We start from the raw sequence: 8,632 nt of genomic DNA, 5'->3' as shown, positions 1-8,632 counted from the left end.
TTGAAATCAACCAGGATGTCTAAAACAAAGGAGCCTCAGTGGGGAGAGGCAGCTAGGCTCTGGCTCTTTGTCTGGCAACATGACTGGCAATGTGTTCATTCCACATAGTCTTCTTTGAAGTGGATGCCTTCAAAGAAGTGGCAATCAAAGCTTAAGTCAGGTACTTGCATTATAAAAAAAATCCAAAACACAAACAAACAAACAAACAAAAAAAGCCACTGTCAGAGCTTATACTACAGACACCTAAAAATACAAGGATTTAGAAGAAACAAGTTTGGTGACTTAGCCATTTGGCAGGTAAAATGCCACCATATTGGTCAGTGAGAAAATTAATTAATTCTATAGGACATAAAGCCAAAAAGAGAGAAACCATAAATTTTATCATTCAACATGAGACACTCTTGAGAGTGACAGGGAGTGGTATCCACGATTACGCTGGGACAACAGGCATAATAACAAGACCACAGGATTGTCCACAGCAAACTGTGAAGGGCGCTGAGCTTAGATAACCATCTAACAGGGTTTGGGAAGACACCCAGCTCCCATGCCACCATCTGACTCTCTCAAAGATGGGTGCTTTTCTTTCCCTCCCACTAGGAGGGACAGAATTGTGTTCAGTTCCCACCTTTGATTCAAGTGCAACATCTCACCCAGTGCTCTGCATACCATAGGCCTCCGGTAGATGCAGGCTAACTTCACAGGGCAGGAAAAGGACGGGTGTGGATGGCGTAGTGCAGGGAGAGCCAATTGGGGCAGTCACAGGTAAAGACCCCATGTGGGCCTGGGAGGTCACTGGGAAACCATTGAAATGTGTCTGTGGTGGGGGATAGAGCACCAAGAAACTTGCCCCCCATTCCTGTGCCCTGGCTGCCCTGTGCCCCTCCCATGACCAGGTTTCCCCACACTGTCCCACTGGCCCTTCTTCTGGTCCTGTCCCCAAGCTCCCTGTTTGGATTTCTTTAATTATAAACTTGGGAGCTTCTGCTCCAGGGCTGGAGTTTGTGGGCTCCCCTGGGACTTCACAGCTTTACCTTCCTCACTCAGGTTCAGTGTTAAGCACCTGCATGGGCAGCGGGAGACAGTTCTGCAACACAGGCTGGGAGGCAGCCCATGGAAGGGGGACGGGCATCAGGGGGTGGGCTCAGATACACGGATCCCGGCTCTGTCCCCATCTGCCCACCACCGTCTCCTTGACTAGGTTCACTTTCTCCACACCCCTTTTGCTGAGAGGAGGTTGTCTGTCTGAGGCCCATTGTCTGAGCTAGAGAGTCACAGGGAGGCTGAGGGTGACGTGCACACCCACAGCTGGACTGAGAGGTCGGTGGGAGCTGAGGAAGAGGGTCAGAGACGGGGGGCTCCTCCCTGACCCCGCTGATCCAGTAAGTGCAAACAAAGAAAGGAGGATGAAATGATTTTGAGGCTGGACTATCCTTCACAGGGTATTTGCTGAGTTTGTTTTCTTCCAGGGAACCCACCTTTAGGTGAGGGTCTTTACCTGTTACCCACCTCTCTCCTTTTTGCAGTTCCTATTACTGATTGCTGGTCATTTCGCATTTCTGTTTATCAGCATTTTCTCTTCCTGTTATTTTCTGCCTCTATTAGTTTTTATTTTCTTTTGGGGGGATGAGGGGGTGGGCATATATCTTCTACTGTTATGCCTCTTCTCACTCTTTCTTCCAGTCTTCTTCCTTTGATCTACTTCTCCCTTTTTCTTAACTTAGTGTCTCACTGAACTTTTTCTTTTCTCTTTCCCTCTGTCTGGATTGGGGGGGCCACAGTGATGGGTTGAAGAGTTTTCTAAAGCAGGAAGAAAAAGGATGAGTGGAGAGAGATGCAGGTAAAGAGGCAGGGAGGAGAGGGGATGTAGAGTCGCTTTTTCCCCAAAAGGTGACTTGTTTTATGGTGTCATTTCTAGGAAGAAAAATGAACTCGCTAACTAAACACCCAGAGAAAGGAATGACGTTACAGTGCAAGAAATGAGCATGTGAGATGCCAGAATAATTTCTTGAATTGTTTTGCATAATACAATTAATCATTCAACAAATATGTGCTGAGAACAAAATATATGCCAGGCACTGTCCTAAGAGCCTGAGATCCCACCACGTGCAAAAGTGACATCAGTGAATACAGGTTTTAGTTGAGAAATTAGGAGTATAACAAAATTCATGTGAATTAAATGTAGCATGCCCAAGGGTGTTTAGTGCAATGAGAAACATAAGGCAGGTTAGGAATGAGAAGGAAAAAAGGATTTCAATTCTAAATAGATGTGATGGAAGGCCTGGCTAACAAGGTGAGGAGCAGGTACGGGAACAAGGTGGAATATGCCTGGGGAGAGCCTTATATGAGGAGGTAACAGCAAGCCTTGCCTCCGCCTGCTCTGTTGGAGGAACGGAAGGGAGGCCAGTGAGACTTGAGTGGAGGAAATTCCCGGGAGAGCAGAACATACATCCTTTTGCCTATGGATGCTCCAGCAACATCTGTTGAAAAGGCTATCCTTTCTCTGAGAAATTGAATTGCTTTTGCCCCTTTGTCAGTGTAGTATACAGAAGTAGAAATATAATGTTGCACATGAAACATATAATGCTATAAACCAATGTTACCTCAAAGAAAAAATAAATAAAGGCAAGCAGCCAAAAGGATAGCAACAACAATGACAAAAAAATTAGTTGGGGAGAAAATATTTGCAAGCCACATATTTGACAAAGGACTTGTAGCTGGACTAAATAAAGAACTTATCAAAACTTAATATTTTAAAAAGTTGTCCACATTAACAGAATTAAGGGGAGAAATCACATGATCATCTCAATTGATGCAGAAACAGTATTTGACAAAATTTAGTACCCTTTCATGATAAAAGCATTCAACAGACTAGGAATAAAAGTAGACAGGTGAATGCTTAAACAAACTGTGGTACATTTATACCATGGAATATTACTCAGCAATTTAAAAAAAAGAAATAGTATTGATATAACTGGAATGGATCCCAAGGCAATTATGCAGAGTAAAAAAGCCAGTCTCTAGAGGCTACATATTGTCTTATTCCTTTTATGTAGCATTCTTGAAGCAACACAATTAGAGACAGAGAATAGATTAGTGGTTGTCAGGGGTTAGGGATGGGAGACAGGAGAAATTAGAGGGGTTGTATGTGGCTATAAAAGAGTAGCACAAGGGAGACTTGTGGTGATGGAACAGTTCTGTGTCTTGATTGTGACACTTACATGAAGCTACACATGTGATAAAATTGCTATATATCAGGTCCTGGGGCAGGAAGGGGCAGCAGTGCAGCTGTTACCTGTCACTGGGGGTCGACTGTGGCCCGGTGCCATCTCTTAGATCCTCCCCCGTCCCCTTAAAAAAAAATAAAAAAAAATAAATAAGAAGTAGTGAGTCAAACAAAGAATCATGCCCCTTGAGAACTAGGTAAATTTAAATCTTGGGTAGCCTAATAGACAATGTTCAATCATGACATTGAAAAAACATGCAGTTTTGGTGTGCTGTGTTTTCATTTTTATTCGTCTCTAAATGTTCTGCAGTTTCCCTTGTGATTTCTTCATTGATCCATTGGTTGTTTAAGATTGTATTGTTTAATTTCCACAAATTAGTGAATTAAAGTTTTACTTCTGCTATTAAAAAAAAATGAATAATGATGTACATATTAAATTAATGCAAATTATATAAGTTTAAATAGTGAGCTGATTCCAGTGTAAATAAAGAATGAGAAAATGAATGTGCTGGGAAAAGAAATATTGCTATATAGAGATATGGAGAAATCTGAATAAACTCTATGGGTTGTACCAACATCAATTTCCAGTTTTGTTACTGTACTATACTTATACAAGATGTCATCATTGGGGAGAGCAGGTGAAAGGTACATGAGACCTTCCTGTACATGTCTTTGCAACTTTATGTGAATCTATAATTATTTCAAAATATTTTCTTTCTTCCTTCCTTTCTTTCTCTCTTTCTTTGAGCCCAGATTCCAAATTAACATTCTAAGAAGTTAATGCTCTGATGTGCAGATAGTAAGAGCCCTGCTAATGTCAGGGGCTGTGGTTAGTTCGTGATTCCATGTGGTTTTACAGACACATTTTCTAATCCACACTGAGGACCTCACTGTGGAGCAGTGGAAGGGCCTGTTAATAAAATGACTGAGTGGAAGGTCGTGTTATTAAAACACGAAATACTCAGCTAAGGCCAATCTCTGCAGGCCCATGAGGCCTGAAAGACACACACATTGGTTGAAAAGCAGACAGCTATACAAAGTTATAAAAATCACACCACAATCTTTTCAGTAAGATTTAACATAAGCACCAGGAATAAAGGCACCGAATGCAGCAGTAATCCCAGTGTATTCTACTCTAGTATTGGTTACCCTCTTCTCTTCGAATCTCCCGTCCAAACTCAGAGCCCTAGGGACAGAAATCAGGCTACTTTTGTCTTCTAGAATTTGAGCCAACCATGCAAATGAGGTTTTGGAAAATTTAATAACATAAAAATCTAAGTTTAAAAAACGTGATTCAAGGCGTAGCTCCGATCTTGCTAAAAACGCCTTTTGGGAGGTTGAGCCGCTTGCACAATGTGGGGAATGAACGAGCCGTCCCAGCTCTATGAATAGAGCAATGACGTGCACATGGACCTGATGCCTGGCAAGAGTGACCTTCCACAGATGGAGGTAGGCAGCGGGAGCCGGAAGCCATCCCCGAACCTCCGCACCGGAGCCCTGCCACAGCTCGACCAGGACGGCCCAACGGCGGAAGAGGCGGCCCAGCCAACGGCGGAGCCACAGGGGGACGGAGGCCTTGCTAACCGGCCCAGCTCTGGGGAGTAGCCAGGCCAGATCGCCAGCCCTGGCTTCGAGAAGGTGGGGGAGGGGGGAGGGAGGTACGACGAGAAAGACTGGGAATTTGATGACTGAGAGGATGACTACGCCTATCCGGAAGAGGAGCAGCTGAGTGGTGCAGGCTACAGAGTTTCAGCAGCCCTTGAAGAAGCCAACGTGTTTCTGAGAACCTCCAGAGTAAGAGAAGCAGCTCTGGATGGCGGGTTTCAAATGCGTTATGAAAAGACCTCTTCTGATCAGTTGGCTTTTATGGAAAAGCTTTTTTCACTTATGGTTGTCAATCGTTTGACCGAAGAACTCGGCTGTGATTAGATTATTGATGTGATACAGAGTAGTTCAGTGATTTGGGAGAGACCCAGCGTTCCACTGTCTCTCGGGTTCATTCCAAATAGGTCCGTGCCAATGGAAAACTTGATCTTAAAAAAAAATTTTTTTCTAATTTAATTAATTAATTTATTTATTTTTGCAGAGTAGAATAGGGCAGGGACAGCACAGTTATGAAAAAGGAAGATAATTGGTAAAGAAAAAGGCTGTTAGTACTGTTGGAGCCTGTTTTCAAGAATGTCCTAAAACACCTATGGCTTTGACTTTGTTATCGATCCAGATTATTTTCCTTGCATTGGGGAAAATATCTTTCATATGTAAGGGATGGTTTTGCAAGAATAAGTCATGACCAAGACAAACTACCAGCACTAGAGCCCACTGTATTAGTTGCATGACAAAGAGTAACTAATTTGTCCAATGAAAGACACAAGATCTCTTTGAGTTATTTGGACTGAAAGCATTTTTATTATTTATTTATTTATTTATTTATTTATTTATTTATTTATCTGCCACACCGCGAGGCTTGCGGGATCTTAATTCGCCGACCAGGGATTGAACCCGCATCCTCAGCAGTCATATCGCCGAGTCCTAACCACTGGACTGTCAGGGAATTCCCTTGTCTGCAAGTATACGGAGAAAACTTTGAAGATTCCACTCTGTGATCTATCCAAGCTGTGGTTATCAAAGGCTAAATTTTTAGTGTAAGATAAATTGAGTATTCTTCAGTATCCCTAAAGGATAATCAAGCCCCCAAAGAAATATGTATTGTGTTTGCTATGTCTTAAAATGTGTTTCCAAGATCATCTGAAATTTTGCTTGTACTTGTATCTTAATCATTTAGATAGCTACTGTGATCTATAATTCAAGAAAATACCTTGTCTTGACTATTTTTATAAGTCAAACTTAAGACTTCCTTAATAAAGTTTCAAATTTGAGACATTAAAATGTATGTGAAAGTACAAGAAAACAAACTATTTCTAACATCCTTACACTCTAGAGAAAGTGTCTGTTTTACTTGCTCTCTGTTTTTCACTTAACTTTACAGGTAAAAGACTGTTTCAACTTCATAATGTAAGAACTGTTAAGTGAAAATTGTCAAGTAAAAGGAAAGCCCTACATCTAAAAGAGACTTTATGAACACTCATGTCCGTCAACCCTTAAAGGTTTTAAACTTGCCCAGAAATCCCCCTCAGTATCTGAAGTTTCCTCAGTCTCCTTCTCTAGTTAAGCTTGTTATTGGTTATGCACTGGCATTCGAGGTAATTTTTTTTTTTTTGAAGCACAATTCAAGTCTGTATCTGAAGCAAAATCACTCACTGATGCAGGTAAAAATCAACAGAAAACCAAACTGGAGATTAGTTCACCAAATAGTGATGGTTGTCTCTGAGTTTGGGGCTTGCAGATGAATTTTTTTCTTTATACTTTTCTTGGATTTGCTATTTTTTAAGAAGTGGGTTTTTATAATGCGGGGCGGGGGTAGGGGTTGTCCCCGTACAGTGTGCAGTCAAGCATGTTTTGTCAAGACCCTGTACCTCCATACCTCCAACTGGAACATTTGTTTCAAGGGTGGAAACATCATCAGGCAACAGGACTGCATGGATGGAGGCTTCTGAGACCGCCAAGGCGGTCACTAATGAACCACTTCTGAATGTGTCGGTGTTATTGCCAAAAAATGTTATGGGTTAAACAAAAAAGAATTGGGAGGAAGTAGTGCAGTGTTTCCCCTTCCTTTTTTTAATTCGTAAAAACAACACAAGCTCACGGGTAAAACAAAACAAGTGATAGTGTAGAAGGCTTCCCCTGCGTCCACGCCCACTCCCCCAAAGTGAACTGCCGGAGTGACTTCTTGAGTATCCTTCCCGAAAGCATTGTGTGCGTCTGTGCTTCGGTGGCTCTGGGCAATCTAATTCTGCTAGTTGGAGTGTGGTTCTGCTGACCTGTAGACCCACCCCAACAATTGGTTTCCCACAGGACCCTGCGGATGTTATCTAAATTGAAAAATAACACCCAAAAGGTGGCCAAAAGCAGGGTAGCGTGGCCGAGCGGTCTAAGGCGCTGGATTAAGGCTCCAGTCTCTTTGGGGGCGTGGGTTCGAATCCCACCGCTGCCAGCTTGTTTATCCCTTTTTTTTTCTCCCCTCCATTCATCACAAAAAGGATTATGCAATTTGGACGCTCAACCGCGGGCCCCGCCTTCACTCGGAGCATGGGACTGCGTTTACCAGCCTGCTGAGATATATCTCAGCTCAGGGCGCGCCGAAGTCCCAGACCGCAAGTTGAGTGGGTTAAGGTCTCTACGGGGGCCCGAGGATGAGTCGGGGAACCCAGCGCTGTAGATGCTGGTTCTCCCCTCCCTGGAAAACCGGAAGAGGTGATGATGGGATGTCCTGAACTGGAACCAAACTTACTCCAAAGTAATAAATTTCAAGAAGCAAAAGAAAGAGCCAGCACGTAGCTAATGTTGTTTCCGCCCGGTTTCGAACCGGGGACCTTTCGCGTGTTAGGCGAACGTGATAACCACTACACTACGGAAACAGGCCTGTTAAAGCTTTTTCATAATACTATTGAAAATCTCTGGTTAGGAAAACTTCTTGTGAGTACGGTGTATACACAGCTCTATGGTGGTGAAACAATGGTCCCACGATCCAGATCATTGGAAACGCCCACAGAAGGCTCTGCACCCAATCTCTCACCGGCAAGCTGCTCACCCACTCTTCTACCTATACTTCTTTCCCATCCCGGAACTCTTGGTGATGCCCACTGCCCGTCCAGGACGAAAACTGTCCACATAACAAGAAATTTTCAGAAGGTAAATGACGAAAGGAAAAAAAAAAAAAAAAAGGGGCTCGTCCGGGATTTGAACCCGGGACCTCTCGCACCCAAAGCGAGAATCATACCCCTAGACCAACGAGCCACCCGCTAGAACAGCTTTTGGTTCAGTCCTTGATATACTTCTACGTGGAGTCGTTTAATCGCTGAGAGACTGAACATTTTTTTCTGGTATAATGAAAGCGTTCTCTGGGTCTCCGAGTCTCTCACGCCCAACCTATCCCTGTTCGACCGTCTTCGCGTCAGCTGTTAACTCTCAGCAGTAGATAGTTCGCTCAGCATAAAAGCTCGGTATCCCTTGGCCCCTCTGAGATCTCCTGGAATCCAAATGAGCGCCTCATTGCTAAGGCTACTCGCGCAGCAGGCAGGGGCATCCTTCCACTTTGGGGACTCCTCCTCTCCCAGGCGAGCCCAAATAAGGCGCAAGTCTGGAGGCCCAAGGGCAGGGTACAGAAGCCGCGAGAGCTGGGGGGCTCCTGGAGAGAACCGGGAGCCGGGCTTGTAGGGGACGCGGGATGGACTAGGTCCCGAGCCGCGACAGACGAAATGAAACCTGGGTAGTTCCTTCCTATGAAGCGCCTGGTAAGGGCGGGAGGGGGGGTGGGGGGGGGCGGCTTTTCTTTATCGTTTTATGAAAATG

General features: G+C 44.0%; 1 pseudogene across 1 annotated transcript; it reads left to right on the top strand.

Annotated features, from left to right (window-relative positions):
• The first annotated feature begins 2,613 nt into the window (after positions 1-2,613).
• LOC309658784 (EP300-interacting inhibitor of differentiation 1 pseudogene) lies at positions 2,614-8,558 on the top strand (annotated as a pseudogene). The gene has a single exon. The product of its transcript is annotated as an EP300-interacting inhibitor of differentiation 1 pseudogene (transcript).
• Positions 8,559-8,632: the final 74 nt, after the last annotated feature.

The sequence above is a fragment of the Balaenoptera physalus genome, assembly GCF_965194825.1.
Source record: "Balaenoptera physalus genome assembly, chromosome: 3".
NCBI classification, from domain to species: domain Eukaryota; kingdom Metazoa; phylum Chordata; class Mammalia; order Artiodactyla; family Balaenopteridae; genus Balaenoptera; species Balaenoptera physalus.
This window is presented reverse-complemented; position numbering and strand designations above follow the sequence as displayed.